The 26,615-nt window shown below is 39.5% G+C and overlaps 1 protein-coding gene across 1 annotated transcript in view; it reads right to left on the reverse strand.

Moving 5' to 3' along the window:
* The window catches only part of GPC6 (glypican 6), a 917,335-nt gene that overhangs the window by 497,695 nt on the left and 393,025 nt on the right, over positions 1-26,615 (reverse strand). The window lies entirely within an intron of this gene.

Below are 26,615 nucleotides of genomic sequence, written 5' to 3' on the forward strand. Positions count from 1 at the left end.
GGCACAAGTAGGGCCGCGCACGGAGCATGATGGGAACCCGATGGGGCCCAGAACGCTAGTTTACCAGACAGGGAATGCTGACGCCGCTGAGCGTTCCCATTGGGTTCCAGAGGGTGCCATTTCTGGGAAGTGTTTCAAAGCATTCCCAGAAATGGCGTCCCCTGGAACCCGATGTCAAACTGAAATCTTGAATGGATTCAAAGAAGCTGCATTCCAAACAATAGGATACGGTACTCAGCAAGAGTTCTAATAAACACTCTGGGCACCATATAACAAGCTGTCCTGCATTCTCTTATCAACAACAAGAACAACACCCTGCATCCTTTACACAGATAAAGAAAATTTGCACACAAGACATTCCGTGACAATGAAGAAAAGAAAGCCAACAATTGCTTCATACCAAATCTGGGTCTCACACTCATAAAGCCTTTATTTTATTTTTTTCCACAGGCTAATCTAGAATTGAGGGCAAGGAGTAAACTCATTGGCTATCTTGAAATCTCTCTGAATACATAAAATGCATGTACATTGGAACAAAGTATGTGCATTCTAAGAGGAAGAGTTGGTATCCTTGCTATTGTTATGGAGACAGAAATTCTTGCAGATCTTTCTCAAATTACCCTCAGATCTACATGTAGATCTCAAATCACCTTCTCCCCAGCCCTGGATGTACTTACTTTGTCCTTCATAAATGACCTTTACAAGTTAATAGCTGAATCCGGTGCCACTTTGAACACAAAGCCAAATACGTTGTCAATAGGGGGGCTCAAAATTGAACACCACCTTCTGTGGTAACATTATCTGAAGAAATACATTCTTCTAAAGGCACAATCGGTTCACATCCAAGCTGAGTGGAAAACCCAGGAGCTTGTGTGAAACCCTTACAGACATCATGTGCTGGATTTCTGGGATGAAAAAGATCTGTAGATCTTTCTTGCTGAGCACTCTGCTTATTGTATAACACCCTGCCTTATATTCTCAGTCAGACAGATATCTGCTAAGCATGCTGTTATACTGCAATTTTGATTTGAAAATACCCTGGAAGATTTCAGTATCTTAGATAAACTCTACCCCCCCCCCCCAAAAAAAACCACCCTCTGATCATTTATTAAATAAAGTAAATCAATGTAAAGATATTGTGCTATAACTTCCTGTGTGCAGCAAAATTAAACATGTGGGAGATATTTAACAGCAGAAAAAGAATCAATCTAAATTATTTCTGTGTTACATTGAGCTTTTAGAAAATATATGGCACATAGAAAAAAATGTTCTAAAGTTTGGTCATCTCTCATTTTTACCCTGATTAAGTCTATATTGAAATTGCAACTATCCAGTTATCTGTACATCCAGTACTAATATATATATATATATATATATATATATATATATATATATAATTGCTCTTTATTAATTTTTGAAAGTACAAAACAACAATTATGCATGTTCCTTAACCCTTTCCCTTTCCCTTTTTAAACAGCTAATTCATAGTAATGGTAGAAAGCTGAGATAATTAATGCAGCCATGGGTTTGCTAAAACAAAACAAAAACTCATGAAGTTTTAAGTTGTTTGTCAATTTGATTTTCATTTCATATTACTGTACTGGATATATTAGAAGAACTATTAGCATGGTAGCATGGCTGATGGGACAGCAGTTTGGTATGCAGAAATAAATTTCACACTTGGGAACAACTTCCCTTCCAGGTTTCTAGTATTGTGGACGAATAACACTGGATGACAATAATAATAATAATAATAATAATGATAATAGAATCATAGAATGATAGACCATACCACTGTTGTGAAAATCCTGAGGCTTCTGGATAGATTGGGAAAGATAGTCCTCGAATGATGGAACAAAACAGCGGGGTACCTTTTGTTGGCTTTACCCTAACTGCTTGCTATTCAGTTATCCCTTTCCTTCTTCCTTTCTATTATATAGGCATTTCCAGAAACCCCTTGGGAATCTACATTTTCCAGGACTGTTTGTGCCTGCTTCTTTGTGGTACAGAACATAATGTGCCAAAGTACACTAGACATGGGCAAAATGGTCTTTTCCCAAGTGTCATATTTGCAAATGCGTTTCTTACTATCATTACATTAATCTACTTTTTTTAAAAAAAAAAAAGCCTCAAAAATTGCATTCTAATATTATTTTAAACATATTTCATCTCAAAAGCTGCATGAAGATATATTTATCGAGCCAAACAGAACTTTAGGGAGCTGTCAGTTATTTGAGGGGGCTCTAACTGGCCTTAGTAAAAAACATGAATGAATAAGCAGCTTGCTTTTATATACTGATAATTAAGAGTCCCCACCCCTTGTATTCTTCCACATAACATGCCTGAAAATGAGATAATTATAATATCAACCTGCTTTATGCTGTTGAGGTAGGACTGGGGAATCTTTGCCTCTTTAGACATTTTGAGGTATGAGTCCCAGAATACCCTAACACTGACTATGCGGCTTGGGGTTTCTAGGAGTTGTAAGCCAAAGCCTCAGCAAGACCAATCCCCATCCCATCCCTGTTGGAAGGACAACTTCATTTTCATATTGTATGTGAATACTCAAAAGGAGTTACATTCGGTCCTCCATGTCCACAGATTTTTTTTATCCATGGATTCAAGTATCCATGGATTGAAAATATTCCAAAAAATATAAATTCCAAAAAGCAAACCTTGATTTTCCCATTTTATATAAGGGACACCATTTTACTATTACACTGTATTTAATGGGACTTGAGCATCCACATATTTTGGTATCCATGGAGATCCTGGAACCAAATCCAAGCAGACACCAAGGCCCACTATATACAAATCAAACCCACTGGGTGACCTTGGGCAAGTGACATGCTGTCAGCCTCAGGAGAAGGCAATGGCAAACCTCCTCTGGACAAATCTTGTCAAGAAAATTCCATTATAGGTTCTCCTTAGGATCACCATAAGTCAGAAACAACTTGAAGGCACACAATAACAACAAAGGTCATCAATGCCCTGGTAAAATATACTTTTGCCATGCTTAGTCTATATTCATATTTCAATTTCACTCATCCCACCCCACTGTGATATTTAACACTTTGTGTAATAATAAAATGCACAGATATAGGATGGGTGACACCTGGCTGAATGAAACTACATGTGAAAGGGATCTAGGAGTCCAAGTAGACCACAAGTTGAACATGAGTGAACAGTGTGATGCAGCAGCTAAAAAGGCCAATGCTATTTTAGGCTGCATCAATAGAAGTATAGTGTCTAGATCAAGAGAAGTAATAGTGCCACTGTATTCTGCTTTGGTCAGGCCCCACCTAGGATATTGTGTCCAGTTCTGGGCGCCACAATTCAGAAAGCTGCCTGCCTGAAGAAGAAAAGCCCTCCCTTCAGCCACCATCTTGAGGGGAGAGAGGCAGGCTAGCTCCAACTGCCTGCCTGAAGAAGAAAAGCCCTCCCTTCAGCCACCATCTTGAGGGGGAGAGAGGCCTGTTATGTTTGTTTGTTTTTTTTTTTACTTTGTATTGTACTTCCTGTTGTACACCGCTTTGATCTACTTTGGAAAAGCGGTATATAAATAAACATTATTATTATTATTATTATTATTATTATTATTATTAGAAAGGACATTGAGAAACTGGAGCGTGTCCAAAGGAGGGCGAGAAAAATGGTGAAGGGTCTGGAAACCATGCCCTATGAGGAACGACTTAGGGAGCTGGGGATGTTTAGCCTGGAGAAAAGAAGGTTAAGAGGTGATATGATAGCCCTGTTTAAATATTTGAAAGGATGTCATATTGAGGAGGGAGCAAGCTTGTTTTCTGCTGCTCCAGAGAACAGGACCCGGAACAATGGATGCAAGCTACAGGAAAAGAGATTCCACCTGAACATTAGGAGGAACTTCCTGACAGTAAGGGCTGTTCGACAGTGGAATGCACTTCCTCGGAAGGTGATAGAGTCTCCTTCCTTGGAGGTCTTTAAACAGAGGCTGGATGGCCATCTGTCAGGGATGCTTTGATTTGGATTTCCTGCATGGCAGGGGGTTGGACTGGATGGCCCTAGTGGTCTCTTCCAACTCTACGATTCTACGATTCTAATAGCCTAATGGCACCAGGTTCTGTTTAATCTTGGAAGCTAAGCAGAGTCAGCCCTGATTAGTAGTTGGATGGGAGACTGTCAACGAAGATCAAGTGCTATTGGCTACATTTCAGAGGAAAGAACTGGTGGCAAAACTATCTTTGAATTTTCTATGCCTAAGGAAACCCTATGAAATTCATGGTATTGCCATAAGTTAACAGGCAGACACACTCAGACACAACACCTTGATCCTTCACTTCCCAATTCATTAAAGACGCACAAGGCATGTAATTGTAGGCTGCTTTTTATTTAAGTTTATTTATTTACTTTTAGCACATGCTATCCATTAGATCAACACAGACATATTAAAAGGGCTTGGGGACACAGCTGTCTTTTGTTGCAAAGGAAATGGACCAAATTAACCATTCTACATGCAGTAACTCTAGATGACAGAGCACCACGAAAGAGTGAGATGGGGCTCAATACTTTTAAAGAGCATTGACTATTATTTAGTGCTTACGCTGTCTATTGATTGATTAAACTGCTGGTGGTGTGTAAGAGGATCACCCTTGCTATTAAGGGAAGGGGGAGAAGGTGGGAAAGTAAGAGGAGAGGTGATGTGAAGGCTGAAAGCTACCATCAGGTTTGCAAGAGTTCTAGTAAAATTGCCCAAGAAATACTCAATATAGATTTGAAATGAGCCACAAAGGTGAAGTTTTCCTCAATACTGATAATTAATTCTCATTTTGCATAGGCTAATTGAGGTCAGTCAGAGAATATCATATGCTGTTTCACTACCTAGCCATCGAATGGACTTCAATCTGCATTCCTTGCAATGTCTCTTAACCTACATCTTCTGCTAGTGGAAACAATAGACCCACACCCCTGTTTCAGTTGTAAGTGTTGACATTTCTCTGTTCCTTGCATGAACAATTAATTCTTGTGCTCTTGAAAATGTCTACTGATTGAGACTGAAATTATGATTGATAAAATAGCTTCCAGATATGCATGAGGTTTAAAGAATAAAAGTTGAGTATCGGCTTACATTTCAAAAGATGGTGGGGAACATTCATGAATCCAGATGTTGGTAACTGTTAACTCTGATCATCCCTCACCATTGGTTATGTTGGCTGTAAGTGACATTGGATGACACATTCCCTAGCCCAGAATTAGAAGCTAAAACAGGAAAGTTAAATGAGGGAGGGAAGAAATGGGAAAGGCAAAGGTACCAACGAGAGAAGAAGATGGCTCATGTTTTCTGTCAACAGGTGAGCAAAATTCCTGGATAGGGATGTTAATTACAGTGGATCCTTGTTATACGCTGGGGTTTGGTTCCAAGATCCCCCGTGTATAACAAAATCCGTGTATGCTCAAGTCCCATTAAGTATAATGACATAGCAAAATGGTGTCCCTAATAAAAAATGGAACATCAAGGTAAATTTATACTTTTTTGGAACATTTTCAAACCGTGTATGCTTAAATCCGTGTATAAAAAATCCGTGTATAAGAAGGGCCGACTGTACACATAATAAGATAGCAAGAACAGTAAGAATCATCATGGAAGATATCTCCAATTTGTGGTTACAGAAAACATAACATAAACATAGATTTAGCTTGTACATATATACAAAATATTGTTGGCACTCAAATTTAAAAATCACTTTTGCACATTAGGTTGTACCCAAGGCTGTCCTCCTGCTAGTGAAATAGATACTTGTCACCAACTAAATTCCTCTTGCCCTGTAATCCCTCCTTCATGTACTCTCATGTCCTCTCTGGAGAGTTGGAAAATCACCAGTAAATGGGATGTACACCTAGACATGTATTCAGATATAGATACTTTCCATTCACATGGCATCATTTTTCATTACAATTTGCATCCATGTGCCACTTCTACTGAAAACAACACAACATCAAAAAACCATTTCTCTGATACATGCATTTGCCAATATTTGTTGTTCTGTGCCTTCAAGTCAACTTCAACTTATGACACCTTTCCATACAGTTTTTTTTGTCCGATTTCTTCAGAGAAGATCTGCCATTGCCATCCTCTTGGGCTGAAAGAGTATATCTTCCCCAAGGTAACCCCTCCCCTTGGTTTGCTTGACTGAGTGGGGATTCAAACCCTGATATCTTGGGAATTGTAGTCCAACACTCATATCATTACATCATGCTTGCTCTCTTGCAGATGCACACATGAACAAATGGCAAAAGATTTCATAACTCTATACTATTTTATTCTCCCCATACATCTGTCTGAGTTTTAGTTCCTTTTTTGCATACCTTATCACCACTGCAAGTTCTTGAGACATAGAAATTGTCCCTTCCTCTGACCTTTCATTGCTCAAAGAAAACTTGCATTCATTCATAATCATCTTTAGCAGTCATTATTTTTTTTTACCGCTGCTGAATTTTAACACATTACTCAAGGTATTTCAGAAAATGACTCTTCCAAATTGAGCAATGATTCAACTGGCAGATTAGCACAAGATTGTTTTTCTATCTCATTAGCAAGAGAAAAGCTTAATAGAAGCTATATAGCAACCAAGCTGAATTCATTTCTTTCCTTTCTTTCCTTCACTACTGAGAGCTTAAGAAAGCATGCTCACTAGGTTATTTTCATTCAAATGAACTCTTTAAACCCATAGAAAGCAAACGATGTGAAGAGATTTGGGGTAGGGAGAACCAAATCAGGTTGTCTAATATAGGCAGAGTGAGGCAAATATTCCAAGCAGCAAATGTTGAGATTATAAGCAGTATCAATGCAGCCGTTGTTCTTCAGATTTTTGGCCTCTTCCCTTTTTCCAGGGTAAACCTCCGTATGCCCACATGGCCTGTCCTGCATCACTTTCATTAATCTTTTGACCTCAAGTGTGGTTGAGGACACTGTCCTGTTACCAGTGCTGAGCTGAGATTGGACTGCCGGTCCAACCAGTATTGCCACATGGAATAAGAAATAGTGCACCATCTTGTCCTTTGTTCTAGACAGCTTCATGTTCTGGGCTGCCCCTCACCATGCAGTAGAAAACATGGTGTACGCATAATTCTAAACGTTCATCTTCTTTATGGACCGTGACCCCCTCCCCTCTCAGATTACATGTCCATCTTGCTAGCTTCTCACAATTCTTGAGGTGACATGCCATGCCTTTCCTTTCTCAGATTGTCCACTCTTCTTCCACTTCACATATCAAAAGGAAAACAAGAGGAAAGGATCACATTCTCTCTTCCTGTCTACATCATTATCACTTCAACACTCACAATAACATATGAATAACAGAACTAGCCTGCATTTGAACCATGCAATATCTGTCATGGCCAGCCACAAGCAGGACTCGGAGGATGACAAGGAGGACTCGGCTCCTCAGGTGCAGGAGGAACCCGAGGCTGTGCCAGGCCGCAGTTCTGCCCTGCCAGGTCCTAGCTCTGCTCTCCCAACCCCAGTGGATTTGGCTCAGCCAGACCCTAGCTCTGTGGGATTTTCTTCAGTGGATCCTGGGGCTCAGCAGCCCAGCCATGCCCCAGTAGAAGTTCTAGACTTGGGAGACATAGAGCAGCAGAGCACTGAGGTTCCTACCTTCAGCCAGAGGAGAGCAGAAAGGGTGTGCCTTTGGTGTTCCAAGAGGCTTGCTGAGAAATGCTCATTAGCCACTCAGCAGCTGTGATAAGGGGGCTAGATATAAGACACCTGGCAAACGCTGAGCTATCTTGTCAGAGTCTATTGGTTCTCATTAGTGGATGCTGCTGGATCTGAATTCTGGCTTCCTAGACCTTTGACCATCTTTGAATCCTTGACCTCAGACCAGACACCTTGACCAACCCTCTGGCACTCTTGACCTCGGACTGGACTGGTAGTATTGCTCTCTTTAATCCTGAACTTTGGACTGGCTTGTGGCTTACTTTCTTTGAACATCGTTTGGCATTGTTGTTTGAAGAACTGCTTCTTGGCAGCTTAGCGTGGTTTCCTTTTACCAAGCAGGCTCTTATCAGCCCTATGAGTATGTGCTGGCAGCATTACCGGACAATATCCCCTCCCCCCATTCCATTTATGGAGACTACAGGTCTGTAACTATAAATGTTAAACAAAAACAAAAAACCCAAGTTACAAGGACATGTTAAAAGGAATGAAGTTATCCCTCGTTAAGTTACAGCCATACTTGTACATTGTAAGTAGCTAGAATGGCCAATTAAAGCAACACTCATCCAGCTAAAATGGTCCTGAATCTAAACCACTTTCAGCTTAGGGATGTTGACTATTGCTTAGGACTACCTCACTTTGTCTTGAAATTACCTCTGCATTGTTCCTGGGTTACAGGAGTTCAGATTTGGGAAAATGCATCTATTGCTTCACTTCTTCCCTTCCCAGTTTGTTCCCATCCATCCTTGGGTCTCCTGCTGGCAGACCTCAGTCAGCAGAGCATTTTTTTTCTCTGTCAAATGCTGGCAAGGATGTCACAGCAAAAGACAGTCTGCCAGCAGAGGAACACTTCAGGAAGAAGAACATTCTTTTGCCCCCTATAACCACTGTACCTTTGCTAGGATTGCATGGTTAGCTATATGAAAGATTAAAACTGCCCAGAATCCTTTTTTGTGGTACCAAAAAGCAATAGTGGTGGCAGCAATGAGTCAGGGCTACACTGGTACCACTGAAAAAAGTAAGCTGTATTTCTGAGGATTTTATTTCCTCGGAAGGCAGTTATTTCAATAGCTACAAATGATCCTTGTCCAACACTGTTTGCACACTTGGTAATATAGTGATCCTGCATTCTATAGCTCTCTTAAGCTGTTTCACATTTGAGACTTATTTCTCAAGCAGAGAGATTTAATTTGGAAAAGAAATAATGAACTTACAGCCCATCTTGGCTTAAAATGTAATTAAAGCAATGTAATAATCCTCCCACATTTATTTAAGCAAAAGTGATTTTGTTGTGAGATTATAAAGCATTTTGAATGGTCAAACAGTATTTGAATCATGCTCAGTAGGTCTGATCAAACTGAATAAATAAGCAAATATATTTCATATGGCTCCAGAAGAAAGCTGTTTCTTCATAAGAATTAAATTAGCATATATTTTGGTAAATGAACCAAGACAGTGATGCAAACTGTATGATTTTTAATGGCAAAGATGGGATTTTATAGTTGTACACTTCTCACATATCAGTTATACAAGTGGTTCTACTGTAGTCCACAGGGAAGTTGGGAACCAACAGGGACATAGCCAAGGTGGGGGGGTCCTTGGGGTCCGAACCCCCCCCCCCTCCATTAGATAAAATGAATGGTGCGTGGCACCTCGCCGCTGCACCCAAACCCCATTATAATGGTGGCGCTTAGTCTGGACCCCTCTCCTTTCCCAAAATCCTGGCTACGTCCCTGGAACCAACACTACCGAGGCCACCAGCTCCAAGAGCCAGTGTGGTGTAGTGGTTTGAATGTTGGACTAGGACTCTGGAGACCAGGGTCTGAATCCCACCTTGGCCATGGAAATCCACTGGGCAAGTCATATTCATGGAAACCCACCATGTGTAAGTCATATTCTCTCAGCCTTAGAAGACGGCAATGGCAAAACTCTCTCTGAAGAAACTTGCCAAGAAAACCCCTTGATAGGTTTGCCTTAGGGTCACCCTAAGTCAGAAATGTCTTGAAGGCCCACAACACACCGGCTCCATACCAGATATCCTTCAATTTGTGCAACTTCCTGTGTATACATCCTCAAATTCAAAGCAGAATGGGATGAGTGACTTGGACAATCAACTGTACCACATAGGCAATTATTCAAGCCATTCTTCCCATACTGCTTTGGTTCAGAAGTAAAAAAAAGAAAGAAAGAAAAGAAAAGAAAAAGGAAACATCCCAAAGCTAAGAATTCAAGACAAACAAGCAGAATTCAAGAAAGAGGTAATTTGGAGTTGACAGATTCCTGCTACCATTGCTCTTGCTTCAGGCTTTTTCTTCTTTTCCTTTTCATCAGACAGAGCAACATTTTTCCCTTCTCACTGCCACTGCAACAGATGACATAAGAACCAGCACCGTTGGTCGTGCCAATAGGATTCTGGCCACTTTCTTTTTTTTCTCCCAGTGTTCTGTTTTCAATACACTGTAAAAAATCAATACTCACTTGACATTAAAATGTACTTAATAACTGATGGAAAAGTACATTATTTGGGCTGACAATGACATAAAATATCTTTCCCTGTGAATATATCCATCCTTGAAGATACAATTACTTGCATGGGACTTTTTGGTTTGTGTTGTGTTGTTTAAGATATGCTGTTTTCTTTCCATTTTGAATTTCCAGTGATGTTATTCTTTTATTTTATGATAAACAGACTAGAAATATTGTGTGTGCACTCTCCCTTTCCCCACCAGGCCTTTTTAAACCTATGGTCCATGGACCTTTGGGGTGTCATGGATAAACATCAAATGGCCCATGAAGGAGGAATGACTTTATTTCTTTCTATTTCCTTTCAGTTATTGTGAAAATCATGTGTAAGAGCTCTTGTCTAGGGATGTGGGTTCACAGTTTTCATCAGATTCTCAAAGGGGTCTATGATCCAAAAAGGATTACGAACCATTTGTTCTGCACACACTTAAGCACATACACATACATTCATCTCAATGAACTAGGGATAAAATTCCTAGAGGATGTAATACCATGAGATTAGGCTAGTATGAATTTTTGTATCTATGTCTTCAAAGAGACAAACCAATAAACTGATGAGCCTCTATGGAGTTTATCACACAGGGCACTTATCACTACGCAAATGCTGCCCAAGTGTTACACAAACGTTTCAGAATTGGCGGAGGTGGGATCATCCATTGCACTTCTGAAACATCATAGTGGCTTCTCGCTTTCCTTCTGTTGCGGAAGCGTTCGCGGGGAAGCCTCAGAAAAGCCATTTTTATTAACACAATCTTTTGGGAAGATAAAGACAAACAAATCTTGCCAAGAACACCCCATGATAGGGGTCCAAAACACACTGCAGAAATAATCCAGTTTGAGACCACTTTAACTGGCTCAATGCTAGGTAATTCTGGAAACTCATTTTGTGAGACATTTAACCTTCCCTGTCAGAGAGCTCTGGTGCCACAATAAACTATAATTCCCAGGATTCCCTAGCATAGACCCAGGGCAGTTGAAGCAGTCTCAAACTGGATTATTTCCTCAGGGTGTTTTGGATCCCTATTATGTATTTATTTTGTTTTTTGCAAAATTTGTTTAGAGGGGGGATTGCCTTTATCTTCTTCGGAGGCTGAAAGAGTGTGACTTGTCCAAGGCCACCTGGTGAATTGTGTCCTTCAGTATCTAGTCTGTTGCATGAAACAGTTGAAAGGTATCTAATCTTGTGATATTACCAATAGAAAATGAGTTGGCAAGAGGCATTGATTTTGATGAAGTGATTTACAAGTTTGCAGCACTGAAGGAAAGAAAAGAAAGTTCTGATTTAGTCACAATATTCACTAAATGCTGAAACACTTGTGTATTTGTTCTTTTGTATGGGATGGGGATGGGGGTGGGCTTCTTATTTCATTTACAAGTATATTTCCATATGCATTTGTCTACAACTTTTACATGGTTTGGGCCATTACTGATTATGCAAACCTAACTGGTTAATGCATCTCATGTAACAGTAAAGTTTAACATCAAAATGAATCTAATTTTAATGTAGTTATTAAACCTTTTTAGCTTGAAATCTATTGATTTCTTACCAATTCTTCACTTTAACCCAAAGAAACTATGTAAATGTAAATACATTTAAGCATTGCAATTTAAAGTATAATGTTAACTTTGCTTGTTGTTTATGTCATTACTATTACCATTACATTCAATGATGTATGGGAATTATGATTTATGATTAACATTAGTAAAAAAAAATCTCTAGGGATTCCATGTAGTGTGATATGGGAAAAGGTCGGTGTGTGTGTGCCACCATGAGTTACTACACTAGATGACACCAACAGTCTTGGGTCCCAACTTGGGAGAAAGGCAGGATAAAAACAAACAAACAAACAAATAAACAAACAAACCCTAGTGATACCACTGTGCATGTGTCATTCTTTCGCTTGTCTGGCTGCTGTTGCTTCTTGGTACCATTCTATTCTCACACCTGAACATCCACTTCATGTTTCCATACTGGCCTTTAATCTTTGTTATCAATCTGATTTCTTTTATTTATGTCAATGCCAGGCACAAAGTTGGTGTGTGAAGGGGATCTTCCTTTCTCAGTAACTTCAGGATAAATTAGAAAGCCAAGCTGGTGCACTGCTGCACTGAAATAAATATTAGAAATCATGGTGTAACCAAATCTATTGCACTAGCTTAATAAAATTGTCTTCCTTTTCCTCTCTGATTTTTTCCCTATTTCAGAAAGTACACATAATCACACACACACACACAATCAAAACTACAGTTCTAGGCAGCTTGCCCATGTTTTAATTATCACTTTTGATTTCTAGAAGACCTCCAAACCCTCTGCTTCCCTGTGTCCCTTTCTGCCTCAATGAATTCCAAGTAATTAAATCTTAGATGTTGAATACTGACATGTGGCATGAGAAATCTAAGACTATAACGTCCTCTTTTCCTACATATGTTTGATCTGGGTCATAAACAAAAATCGTGACTTGGGGTGCTAAAGGCACTCAAAATAGCTAACAGTGGAAGGACTAAAACTTATTTTCCATCTGAATGCACCAAGTTCTTATCTGTTCATGCAGGTGCTCAAAAGGAGAAACAATACTAACCTCTGTAACTCTGAATATGTGAGAGATAAGAGGGAAAGCAATTGCATGGTTTAAACATTTATTTTGAAAATCAAAATATAACAAACAACTGAATGGATCTGATCCATAACATGGCCAATCCAAAATGTTTTGCTGCTTGAGGCAGAACAGAAAATGGCATTACAAACAATTTCCCCAGTCAAGTTGAGGAGTATCGAAAGCTAGCCAAATTATTCAGACATATGAGGTAAAAAGTCCCTGAACTGCCTCCCCCTATCCTCACAGTGAAAAATACAACTAGTAAGTCAGTAATCAGTCTTTCCTGCCCTTTGCAGGAAGCAACAAGTAATTTTTACTATTTTTCCTCTCGCTGCGATAAAGTGTTAAAAAATTACACAGTTGTCAAAAATTATTCACATTTCTGGACTGATTTTGTGCAAAATTCAGAAATGGTTATTTTGGGCAGAAAAGGATAATTTTCAAGTGCATGAGACCTACAGACAAACATCCCGTTCATTTCCTGGAATGTAAATAAGGTGTTATTAATTTGAATGAACATTTTCAGAAATTCTGAAAAATAAAAAAGACCACTTCCTTTGATTTATCAACAGTTACTTGAAAAATGTTTGCCTGCTAATAACGAATTGCCCTCACTAGCTTCTGCTTATCCTCAAGAAATATGTGGCCTAACCAGATTTGATATTCTCCATAGCTTTGCAACAACCCATTTACAGTGAAATGTTGCTCACATAAATTTTGATATATGTCTTTGCAATTAAGTCAGTAAGACTGAACTAATTAAAAGCCTGGTCTTCGTTAGCATTGGGGTGGAGAAAGCATAGTTAAACCTCTTGTTATAGATCCAGGCTCCCAGGTCACAACCCAAATCACTGTTCCCCAGGATTTTTTTCCCTTCTTAAAATGGTTGAGAAATCAGGCAAAAATCATCCAAACTACTGGGAAAAAATGCAGCAAAGCGGTGAGAAATGTAGCAGCATTTCACCTGCCAACGATTTGTTTAAAGTTAATATTTTTGTTACCTTTTGAGTGACAGCACAACATGATGTAACATTTTTGTAACACAGGACCGAAGGGCTACCATTATTTTCTCATACCCTGTGATGGTACACTGCCTTTTGATGGGGTATCATTCCACCTCCCTGACAACTCTCCCAAAATAAAGGGGAAATGCTTTGGGATCAGCCCAGTAAAGTTAATTGTTTTCTAATAGGATTTACTAAATTTGCAGGTCCAGCAGCAGTGAAAAAATGTCTCTGGTGTTTTGCCACATTTTCAACATTTACTTTCTATTCTTCTATACATTTTTGATAATTGATCCGGCAACAAATACTGCGTTTTACACCTACAGCACATCTGTAGGCAAACAGTTTAGTGGCATGCAGGAAAAAAAATAGCAAAACATATTTCTTCTCTATTTCTTCTTTCCTAATACATATTTTATGGATTTCCTAGCTCTGCTAATGCTAACAAATTGCTGGGCACTGCTACCTAAGGCTTAGATAGCTGGGGATTTGAACTCAAGCATCTAGGCAATTAAGCAGACATTATGCCAGGAGAAATACCACTTAGTCCCAGTGGTATTTCTTTTTCTACAAAAGTAATACTGCATGCAGAATTCCTTTTAGTACACCTCATCACTTGCACAGTACATACTTCCATACAGATAGCTGTATCAAGATAGGTGATACATTCTTCTGCAATATAAGTGGAAATTCAAGACATCTCACTATGGTAGGAAAGACTATGACTAGATTAGCATATGCTTACTCATTCTGCTGTCCAGGCACTACCTGTTGATGGACAGCATCAAGCTTCAGCTGTACCGTCTTAGGATTCTTCATTTCTGCACCAGACTTAAGCACCTCCTAAGTGGATTTACAAAGTGTAAGCTAATTGCCCCCAACAATCTGGATACTCATTTTAGCGACCTCTGAAGGATGCAAGCCTGAGTCAAGATTGAGCCCTTTTTGCTGGGATTGAACTTGCAAGCTTATGGTTTGTAAGTGAGTGGCTGCAGCAAAGGCATTTAGCCACTGCACCACCAGGGCTCAATAATCATATAACAAAACAATAATTTGAGTATGTAAGAAACCACTCAGAATTAACTTTGTGGAAGAACTAAAAGATAAAATCTAGCAGAGCACCAAAGGTACAGTGCTACACAAAACCAACAACATAGCTGTGTCCTTGTTTTTCTGAAAGTGTCCCCATAGTATGGAAAATAAAAAATCAGTCAGACTGTTTCCTAAATACAGTTACTGGATATTTTTAGCTTAAATACAAATACAGGTCAGCATTGTCTTCTTAAAAATCCGAAGGACAGCCCTCTGGGAAGATTCAGACATGACTCTCTGTAGAGGGAACACACAAGAAACATGTCAAGCCTGAGGTAGCTCTGCTAGTTTGCCTGAGTTTTTGCAAGGCAGGAAAAGTGGAACATACCCAGAACATTTAATATCCACAAAACATAACTGCTTCTTCCCTATAGTCACTATTATACTGCACCCATTTCATATATTCACTATCTGATGAAGAAAAAGGGAAGAAGAGGGGAAATAAAAGGAAGTAAAATGAAAATGTTATGCTATTAAGTATTCTCTGACTAGCCAGCCCGAATTTCAAGTTTCCACCTCTAAAATGCTCTTCGGCAGCAGAAGTATTGAATTTCCATCTTTTGCTTTGCTTTGATTTTGTTTCTGACTCTGACGCATGGTAACACTCTGTACTTCTGTAGTTACCTTTCATCTAAGGATTTTGAACCACTTTGCAAACATTAAGCTGTTAACAGCCCTCCAAGGTAGCTGACATAATTTACTCTCTTTTATCACATAACGGGTACAATATTATGGAGTAATTCTTTCCCTTAAAATGTCTTTGTGACTCAATGAGATCAGGAAGAATTAAAGCAGGAACAACTTATCCTGCAGATTTCCGGCAAAACAAGGAGGGGAGAAACCCAGTCATATTCCACATCATTATTCCCAGGGAGAGAAAATAGGTTTTGCCTGTCATGGGACATTCATAAAAAAAATTGTCAGAGGACAAACCCCTCCAGAGCACTGCCAGTTCAGGATGCAGAAATGCTCTGAAACAGTGCATCTTAAAGGCAATCTCACCACAGGCAATGTAGATGCCATTGTATTAATTTTGTAGAACTCAAAGGTATGTTTTCCTGAACTACATGAATCCTCTTAGTTGCGAATCACAGCAGGAAAGGATAGTGTGCAAAGCTGTGTTACAGACAGCTCAGCACTGAACAGACGGCACATCAAACAGGATTTTGATACTGGAGGCCGTAAAGTAATTGTAACATAGAAGGAAAAGCTTTCATCCTTTGCTGTCTGACAGCTGCTGCACAGGCACTTCTTCTACAGGCTGACTGAAGAAAGCTGTCAAGTGAATAAGATTGGGTCAAACTCCAGCAATTACGTGGGGTACCAGCCAGGATGACTGAAATATAGCCTGGCTTTAAAGGTCAGTGTGGTTCAATGGTTGTTCTGGAATGGGACTAGAAGGAGAGGCTGTAGATTGGAATCTACAACTAGATCTGTGAGTGATTTGCATTAGATTGGCACAAGCTGATGAATAGTGGCCTGGATGGCCCTTGTGGTCTCTTCCAAATCTATGATGTGATAATACTACAAATGAGAAGCTGGGAAATCCCCAGAGAGCATTTTGGTCAAGTTACTGTTAATTCTATTTGTATAGTGTATTACATCAAGCCACTAGGTGGCACCTGTATCTTTCATAGAATTTGTACATGTTAAGTTCTTAACAGACACATGCACCCAACCCACTCCAGAGACTTCCACATAAACCTTTTCCCACAGTGTCCCTCCTTGTCCTTTTGGTCATTTACACATCCCACATAGGAAAATAAAGAAGAAGAGAAAAGAAAATGAATAAGTCCCGAAAGTCTTTCAATCTATTATGCCACTTTGCATGATGGCAACCTTCCTCCAGTAGCAATCCATCTCATCTTCTCCTGTCCTACCTTGAAGGGTTCTTGTGAAGGTCTTTTTTCTGACAAGTTCAGCTATGATTTTAAATTATTTCATTGTGAATTTTTTTGTGAAATAACATACACAGTTTCCTTTTAGATTTGCTTTTGAATGAAATACCAAGGAAAGCTTGTAAGAAAAAGCTCACACATCAAATGTCATGTTGTAAATAATAAATAAAACTTTAACTTATATCCCGCTTGTTGTTTCCACAATCAAAGTGGTGTACAACCTTTAAAAATACAATATATACAATTCCCCCTCAGGGAGATTCTACCCAGATCAGTTCCCCTGTGAAAAGGGCTGGAGACCCCCCCCCCCTCCTCTTTGCCTCTCCCATCCAAATTTATTTCAGAATCCTTGCTCTCTTTGCTTCTCAGGGCCACATTTAGACAATATTTACTTTGAAGCATCTCAGTCCTCATTTTCTTTTCTTTATTAAATCTCACTCCCTTAAATTACACAGAAGGTTGGTATTTCATGCTATCCCAAAGCCAGACTTTATTTATTTATTTATGCATGGAAATGGCATCTTGTCCTGGGCAGGAAGCAAATCTTATTGCACCCCATGGGATTTACTTGCAAGTAGGCCAGCCTAGGCTTCTGCTACTAGAGGTGTGAAATGCATCAGTAAGGACAGCATAGACACAGAAGATTATCACACAGGAGGCAAGTGTCTTCTTCCCGTCATTAAATTGTCATTAAATCATAGTAATTGTGCAATCTTGGTGAAGGTTATCAGACCCCCGCATACTTATTCTATTCTTGTCTCGTCTTGAAACAGTAATGGACATGTCATTTGGTATTAACAGGAGTTTCCATTAATACCAAATGACACCTCCATTACTTTTTACAGACGGGACAAGAATGGGATAAGCCCGTGGGGGTGTGATAATCTTCCGATTTCACAGTTAACATGATTTAATGATGATTTCCGGGATAGATAACCCCGGCCTCAGGAACTCTCTTCTTATCCTCCCTGGAAATGCCACCGTAGTTTATTGTTTTGTTTTGTTTTACTTGTTTTGTTTTGTTTTGGCTTGTTTTTGTCTTGTAATGTGTATGTGTTAATGTTGTTTAATTTGTTGGTTTTAATTATAAGTGATTTAATAATTTTTTAAGGGGGGGAGGGAATTTTGATGTATAATGTATTGTATTTTATTGCTGTTAGCCGCCCCGATTGACCTCATAGGTGCGGGATATAAATAAATTTTATTATTATTGTTATTATTATTATTATTTAATGATGGGAGGAAGACGCTTGCCTCCTGTCTGATAAATCCATAGTTACTAGAAAGAACCTTGCACTCTGCATCAACACTTGAAGAGTACATGAGTCAAGCAACAGCAAGGGATAAGAATTCAAAGAAATAAAAGTGGTCAAAACCTAAATGCAGGCAGAATGATCAAAAACTTCATTGCACATTGAAAAATTCTCAGCTAGGCAGCTATACCTGTTAATGATTGACCATTGAGAAGTCTGAAATTGAGAGTCATTGCAAGGATCTCTTTGTTAGGTAGGCAATGTGATAGTGTAATGGGGAGATTATTTAGAGGAGCTAACACATTGTTTCTCAGCCTGACTACAAGTCCAACCAAAATGCCAGGTCTGAGTTAATGTTCTACACGCTGCAAAATTCATCTGATCATTAATTCACAATCCTCAGCAGTTGGTGTGACAGCTACAGTGCCCATGGGCTCAATCAGGCTTCACCACTACCTCTAGTAATTGTCTGCTGCTAGGAAACATGTATTCTGGGTCTATAACTGACATCACAAGTGGGAACAAGTACCACAAGCTGCTTCCAAGATTGACAGGTGTTCTTTCAAGATATCTAGGACCTCAGAAAAGAAATGAAAAGGCTAAATAATCATCAACACCATTGAATTGGCTCACTTTTGGAATATAAACTAAGGTTGCTGTAGAATGGGGCAATGGATAATATGAGAAGCATTACTACAGATGAGCTACAACGTGAATGTGTCACAAACACCTAGAATGTAACTTTTCAAAAACAAGCATCCCTAGCCTTTGTTTTGTATTACCCAGATCAAAGTACAATTAGAGCTGTTTATTAAATGTAAAAACTTCACAAAATCTAGAATCATAGAATAATAGAGTTGAAAGAGGCCACAAGGGTCCTCTAGTCCAACTCCGTTCTGCTCTGCAGAAATACACAATCAAAGCACTCTAGACACATCTAGCTCTGGTTAAAAACCTCCAAAGAAGGAGATGCCACCATGCTCTGAGGCAGCATATTTCACTGCTGAACAGCTCTTACCACCAGGAAGTTCTTGCTAGTGTTTAGGTGGGATCTCTTTTTTCCTGTAGTTTGAATCCATTGCTCTGTGTCCAAGATCTAATCTGCACTGCAGAAATAATGCAGTTTGACACTATTTTTACTATATGCTAAATGCTGTGGAATTCTGGAATTTTTAGTTTTGTGATGCATTTAGCCTTCTCTGTCAAATAGTTCTGGTGCCACAACAAACTACAAATCACAGGATTCCATAGGATGGAGCCATGGCAGTTAAATTGGTTGAAACTAAATTATTTCTGCTGTGCAGATTAGATCCTAGTCTGTGGCACAGCAGAACGCAAGATTGTTCCTTCTTCAGTATGCATCCTTTTTGATATTTAAGCATGGTTATCATGCCATCTCTTAACCTTCTCTTCTCCAGGCTAAACATACCCACCTCCCTAAGCCACTTAGAGCATGGTTTCCAATCTTTTACCATTTTGGTCACCTTCCTCTGGATGTGTTCCTGCTTGTCAATATCCTACCTGAATTCTGGTGCCCAGAATAGAAACAAAGCAGAATAGAGTGGTACTATTACTTCCCTTGATCTGAGTACTATACTTCTGTTGATGCAGCCTAGAATCACCTAAACTGTGTGGCTTCCAAGCCCACAATGTGGCAACGGGTTCTTGCAGAACTGTTGCAGCCAGTACCAGTGAAATCTGATTGAAAGGGGATCAAAATCTCTTCAGAGTTCAGGTTAGATCTCTCTATTAGTGACAGGGGGCATGACAACTCTTTGTATGAGTAAGCCTTGAGATAGAAGGGAAGAGAAAAAGCAAAAGCAGAAGTATTTCTGAATTTGAGCCCAAAAGAGGAGAAAGATGCCTGAGTGTTGTGGTGATTGGGCATGAAACATCTTGAAGAAGCTATAAGCACCTACAGTTGCTTGTGGGGGGATATATCTGACTTCTCTGAATATATTAACACCAAGCCTCCCACAACTTGTATATTAGTAAATAAGTAGAGAAACACAACATTAGACCAGTACTCCCTTTTAGAGATGCCATTAAAATTATAGCACAGTGCCAAACTTGAAGTCATTATTGGCTTCCTCTTTTGATAAAATAACTGAGAAAACTGGGAGGAACATATAAAGGGTTTCTGTAAAACATGTTGACTTTCTAAGGAGATTTCCCATGCACGTTAGTTCAGGGATAGACTAACAACAGAGAAAGAAAGGAAGGGAGAAAAGGAGCAGTAGTAACAGTAACAACACCAACAGTCCTTTCTGCTTTCTGCTTTTGCCTGGTCCAGTGCTGACTAAGGAAATCTTGGACTCTAAACTAAATTATTGAACTCTAAATCCAAGAATGAATTTTTAAACTGATGTACATTCCCAGGTGTGGCAGCCAAAGAATGTCACACACAGCCAACAGAATTGGAATTAGAAAGCCACTTTATTTCCCAGTTGTGAGAAAAATGTGGAATATGACAACAACAACAACAACAACAACAACAACAATACAATAAGGCAAAAATCTCCACTTTTTTCAGACTTCTTTTTTCAAGCATTGAACTTGAAATGTGTCCTGAAGCTTCACATTGCTGAGGACAAAAGATAATATACTGAATGTATATAATGGATACAATGGCTTGTTACAGACTGCCAAAATAAAGCTGCTTAGGGTCTCTTTGGAGGAATGCTGTTTAAATGATGCATGCATCCGAAGAATCCGGAAGCTGCACCAAAGCTGCACTCTTGTGCTTAGGAATGGAGTGTGGCTTTGGCACGACCTCCAGACTCTTAGGACCCAAGCATCATTTAAATAGCATACCTCCAAAGAGACCCGAAGCAGCTTTATTTTGGCAGTCTGTAACAGGCCAATGTAGATTAATATCAGACAGCTTTCCACCTTCATTAGATATTGTAAGAAAGTTACCTATGAAGCAAAATATTAGCTAAACAAGTGTTATTTAAGACACTCTCCACAGGGATTAGGTAATCTACAAACAACACTCAAAAGGGGAAAAGAAATGGAAGATAGAGAAGAAATTAGCTAGAACACCAATGCCTTCCTTCAGGGCACATGGAATGTTTTGTCATAAGACGTGTACATAACTAGAATGCAAGGTAACCAAAAATGTCATTGCTTATATAAGTGGATGAAATTTTGTGATCTTGGTCCATTCATTCTCAATAATTTCAGCAGGGTTTATTGGCCACAATTCGATGGTCTATCTCTGTATCCAGTGCCAATGGGACCAAGACTTTCTTCCCATTTCTCTCCTGCTACAGCCCTCTGTGCTGCCAGAAATCAACTGTAGAGGGTCTCCCTCTATGGAAATAGTTTTCAAGAATGCACATGGGATGGGGGAACAGGTTCAACACGAAGGATTGATCGCAGAATTTGCATGGAATGGGATCATACAGAAAGACAAAACTGGATGCTAATCAATTCCTGATAAATACTTGAAACTGTCTATCTCTCAGTTGCAGTTATATATTCAGGAACATCTCCATCTTCAACAGAGAGATTGTGGAAAAAGCAAAACAGGCACCTGCTGCCACTTCTGATGGGAGTATGAAAAATGCTACAGCCACTTCAAAGGCATGCTACAACTACTAGTATTGAGTTCTACCTCTGTAAAACCACCAGAGAATGTCTCCTCCACCCACTTTCTTTTATCACAAACAGGCTAGAGAACTTTGAGAGTCCCTTTGTATATAACTATAAGATACAGTTATAAGCATCATTGTGTTTAGTCACAGCCTCTCAGTTGTAGAGGCAACCCCCCTCTGAAGAATTGTGCCAAGAAACCTCTGTAACAGGTTCTCCTTAGCATTGCCAAAAGTTAGAAACAACTTGAAGGCAAAACAACACACACACATCTGCCAGCAAACACAAATGCTTTGAATGACTACTCCTTCTTTGGGAGGAGTGGCTTGTTGACTAAAGCTATGAATTTTAATACTGTTCATATGGTTCTCAGCACAATGTCTGAAACTACACATAAGAGCATAGGAAGAGCACTGCTCTAAAAGCCTGTCTAGTTCTGCATTTTTGTTCTCTCAATAGTCATAAATAGTGGTCTGTGAGAAGCCCAAACAAACAGGCCATGAGAACAACACTACTTCCCCACACATTTCCCCAAACAAATGGTATTCAAAGACATACTCTCTCTGATGGCTGGAGACAATCCATAGCTAACATGCAGCAAAGAGAAGAACAAAAAAAGTTTTTTTTTCCTTGCTGGATGAGGTAATGAGAGGTTTTGGTGCATTTAAAAAACAACACTGTTTCATGCTATGGGATGAATAATAATAATAATAATATTTATTATTATTATTATTATTATTATTATTATTATTATTTCCCGCTTCTCCCAAGGATCGAAGTGGGATTACATCATTAAAAATACAATACTAATACAGATACAAACTATAAAATACCAATACTGAATTACAACATTCCAATTAGATCATTAAAATATCTGATCATCAAGTAATCTTATGATCATCATCAAGGGTGGAGCATTTATTATGGTCTTATACAAAATCAGGGGGGTACGCCTGCTGGAAGAGATCCGTCTTAAGTGCCTTGTTAAAGGCATCTAAATTGGTAATAAGATGGCTCTCTTCTGGTAGTCTGTTCCACAGTTTAGGGGCTGTGGATGTAAATGCTCTATGGGAAGTTGTTATTAACCTGGTGTTATAGTGTTCCATTAAATTCTTCCCGGATGTTCTGAGTTCTTTCCACACAAAATGTTTTAATGTAAAGAAACAAGGGTAGATTTGTGTGGCTATTATGGTTATATATTTCAACAATGGCCCCAAAATACAAAAATATATTGTTGCGACTGAATTTTTTCTTATTGAGGATGAGAAAATGTCTGAGTATTCTTTACGTCCCTAATCATAGTGAGTATCCACTGATAATCATCCAAGCCTTATGCAAGCCTTATGCTCAAAGCAAGAGCAGAGACATACATTTGCAATACATTTGCAGGAATTGGTCACTTGTTTGTGTGCCCATTATCCTCATGGAAAGGCATGTGGCAGGCAGCTAGACAGACACATTTATGGGGTGGAATAAAGAACAGTTTGGGTGATCTTTAGATAGATAGAGAAAGAAAGAAATTAAATCAGAACCCTGGATTTGTCAGGTTTTAAAAGTGACTGCCTGGTTTTTCTTGGAGGGTACATTGAGGGTACATTGTGGGACTCTTGTCCACCATTTTGCTTTTGCAAATGCCATTCTTCCAGCTTAATATAACTTGAGAAAAAACAGGATTGAGAAGACTAAGAGTTTATATAGGCGATTTTTAGAACAAAGATGGGTTATTGACATTTTTCTAGATATTAAGTTGTATTTCTCATCATCCCTGGCCATTGCAACGTAGAAATTATAATACAATAATGTGCTTCTCCACACCCATTACAATGATATACTGAAAACGTAAGGTAACCCAACACAATTTAATAATTGCAATAAATAGTAGTGGGGTTGTTCACTTTTATTTGCCAAAATATATGTGTGTGAGTGTGTGTGTGTGTGTGTGTTTTGAAATTATAATGATAATGAATAGTAATGTACCCAATAACAGTTATAATAATCTAGTCACTGCATTAAATAAAAATACCAGCCAGCAACATTTCTTGCATCTAAATTTCATTGATCTGAATGGAAGCATTAAGCATCAGTCTAGAATTTTCATTGAAATGCACTGGCCATGTGCCAGTAGTCTTTTGCATTACAATGCAATCCCAATATGTTACATGCAATAATTATATTGTGGCAGAATACAAGCATTCCAAACAGTGTGAGACTGCTGAAAGCAGCCAGAAAATCTGTTACTGGAAGAAAGAAAAAGGAGGGAGGGGGATCAGAAGATCAAGCAGCAGACTCTGCGCATGTTGTAAACTTCACAGAGTATAAATTGATAATCAGATTATTAATTACAATTGCAAGTTAGCCAGTCACAGCAAACACAACATTAAATGTCTTATGGTGCTTCTGATGCACAAAAGGCACTGGTTTATAAAATTCACTATATGGTTAATATATTTCCCTATTATCGATCCTAAGAGCCAATGTGGTTGTTGGAGTGGTGGACTATGACCAAGAACTATGACTATACCTGCTTGGCCATGAAAACCTACAAAGTAATCTTGGCCAAGTCACACTATCTTCCTCTTAGAGAAAGGAAACACCAAACCTCTCTATAAATCTTCCCAAGGGTTGCCAGAAATCAAAGTCAACTTGAAGGCCCATAACAGCAACAATAGCCTGTCCACCTAGAATTATTATGCAGTAAAATTATTATTGAAACCCAAGTATTTTAAGGGCCCAACTCAAAGCTCAACTTACCTAAGAATTTTGTTGCTTGGGTTGCAGCTTTACTTTAAACACTTTCCATTCTTAGGCTTACTTGCCTATACTGTCATTTGATCCAATTATCAAAGGAGACTTACCATCTCTGATATAATCACACTAGTCAGTGTGATATGATGTCACCAACAGAAATTACATGGGTTACCACGTTCAATACCATGAAATGGCAGAATAGACTGTGAGCATATAAAGAAATCATAAGCACCTGACATAAAAAGTTAAACATGTTTATTGTTTTTGGGTTGAAAGAAGAACCAAGAGGGAAATGGATTAAAAAGTTGAGTAAGTTCCAAAACACACTGAGGAAATAATCCAGTTTGAGACCACTTTAACTGCCTTGGCTCAATGCTAGGGAATTCTGGAAACTGTTGGTTTGTGACACATTCAGCTTTCTCTGCCATAGAACTCTGGTGCCACAATAAACTATAATTCCCAGGATTCCCTAATATTGAGCCAGGGCAGTTAAAGCAGTCTCAAACTGTCTTATTGCTACAGTGTGTTTTGGACCTAAGACTGAACTGGACTTAGACCATAAGGTGAAAGAAAGTAAAAGTGAGGATGGCAGAATAATAAATAGTAGTTAAACAATGATTTTATACTTTAAAGCAAAGAAATAATTGATCATATGAGAGAGCTTTCTGCCCTATACACATATGGAAAGATAGGTTAGTAAAGTTTAAAAAGAAATGTTCCATAGTAATCTGTTGGTTTCTGTGTGTTGTGGGAGGCAAGGGAAGAGTTTTGAATTTTATCCATCTACATAGTGATGGGTTTTGACTGGAATAGTATTTATGTCCAGGGTTATCAAGAGAAGAAAGCAGCAAGCATTGGAAGAAGCCAGAAGGGCTGAGTAAATTCTGAAGAATTCAAACAGCAGCTGAGGAAAGACTGCAAGCAGATATTGAAGGCAACAGCTCACAGTTTGCATGTAAGCAGAGCAGAGCAGAGTAAGAGTGGAGCAGAGGAACCTTCAAAATAGAATTCTGACCAGAGTGCCCATGGGAAGTGATGAGCATGAGGTGACAACATTTCCTGGATCAGAATGAAGACTAAAAAAGAATGTATCTGAGTATATGGAAACCTAACCAGAAGAGGATCCCTGGGGCCTGCCGAGCACAGAGATGGCAGGGAGGGACCCAGCATTTGATGAGCTCAGTGTGATGAACCAGAAACTCAGCGGGTGGAGCATGAGCTCTGTGATGCCGCATAGGGGGTGGGGTCAAAGACAAGTTAAGGTGACCCAACCCCACATGTGCCCTCCTTCTGCTTCAGCAGTGTGCCACACCCTACTGCCCTTGGTGCAGTCTGAGTGTTGCTGCTTGGTTCGGAGCCAAGTAGGAATTTTCTCCCCTCTTTCTCAAGGTGTTTTTTTTTTTGCCTACTCCATACTGCAGCCAGGGGAATTATCGGAATGACTGGCTAAGGGTGGCAGTCGTAAATGACATGACACCGGGCAGGTAGTGGGGAGAATGGAAGAGATTGGCATACACCGGGGCACCTCCTTGTGGTGTGGGTAGAGCTCTGGAACCATGTCGCTAGGGTTCACATGGCTCCAAGGTGGGGAAGGACTTGAACCTTGAGGTGGACCTGGGGTTTTGCCCCCACTTCTAAAGTTATACGGCTTGGGTTGGGGTGGCTAGGTCTGGCTTCCATCAAAAGCGCGGCCAGGGGGCAGTCCAGTCAAGTGGACTGCCCTACAGGGGCAGGTGTTTCACCCAAGGGAAGGCTGGGGAGGTAGTCAGGGGTGACACCTGGCCCCAGCTGACCCAGCATCAGGGCTCTCTCCCCTTTTTTATCTTCCAGAATTTACAAAATAGGAGGAGAAAAGATTAGGAGGCATAATGTGGCTCTTCCCAGCCAACTCAGGCAAAAGCAAACTGCTGCAGCCTATCCTGCTTCTGTGTTCTTCCTCATTAAATGTTGGCAGGTGGGCAGGAGGGGCTTCTCCACAGAGACAAGAGAAAGGAAGAGGATGCAGGAAGGCTGCCAGCCAAAGGAGTGGGGGTGGGAAGCGCTTCCACAGATGGGAAACTATCAAAGATTGTTTTAGAGCACCATAACAAGATTGTGCCATGTTTCTTAACACCAAACTACTTTAAATTTATGGATAAATTATATTTAAAAATTCATGCCATCACCAATGGTGCCATGAACCCCTTCGCAATATACCAACCTGTTTACAG

The sequence above is a fragment of the Sceloporus occidentalis genome, unplaced genomic scaffold (genome assembly GCF_023333645.1).
Source record: "Sceloporus occidentalis isolate IW3139 unplaced genomic scaffold, rSceOcc1.0.p SCAF_2, whole genome shotgun sequence".
Classification (NCBI taxonomy): Eukaryota; Metazoa; Chordata; class Lepidosauria; order Squamata; family Phrynosomatidae; genus Sceloporus; species Sceloporus occidentalis.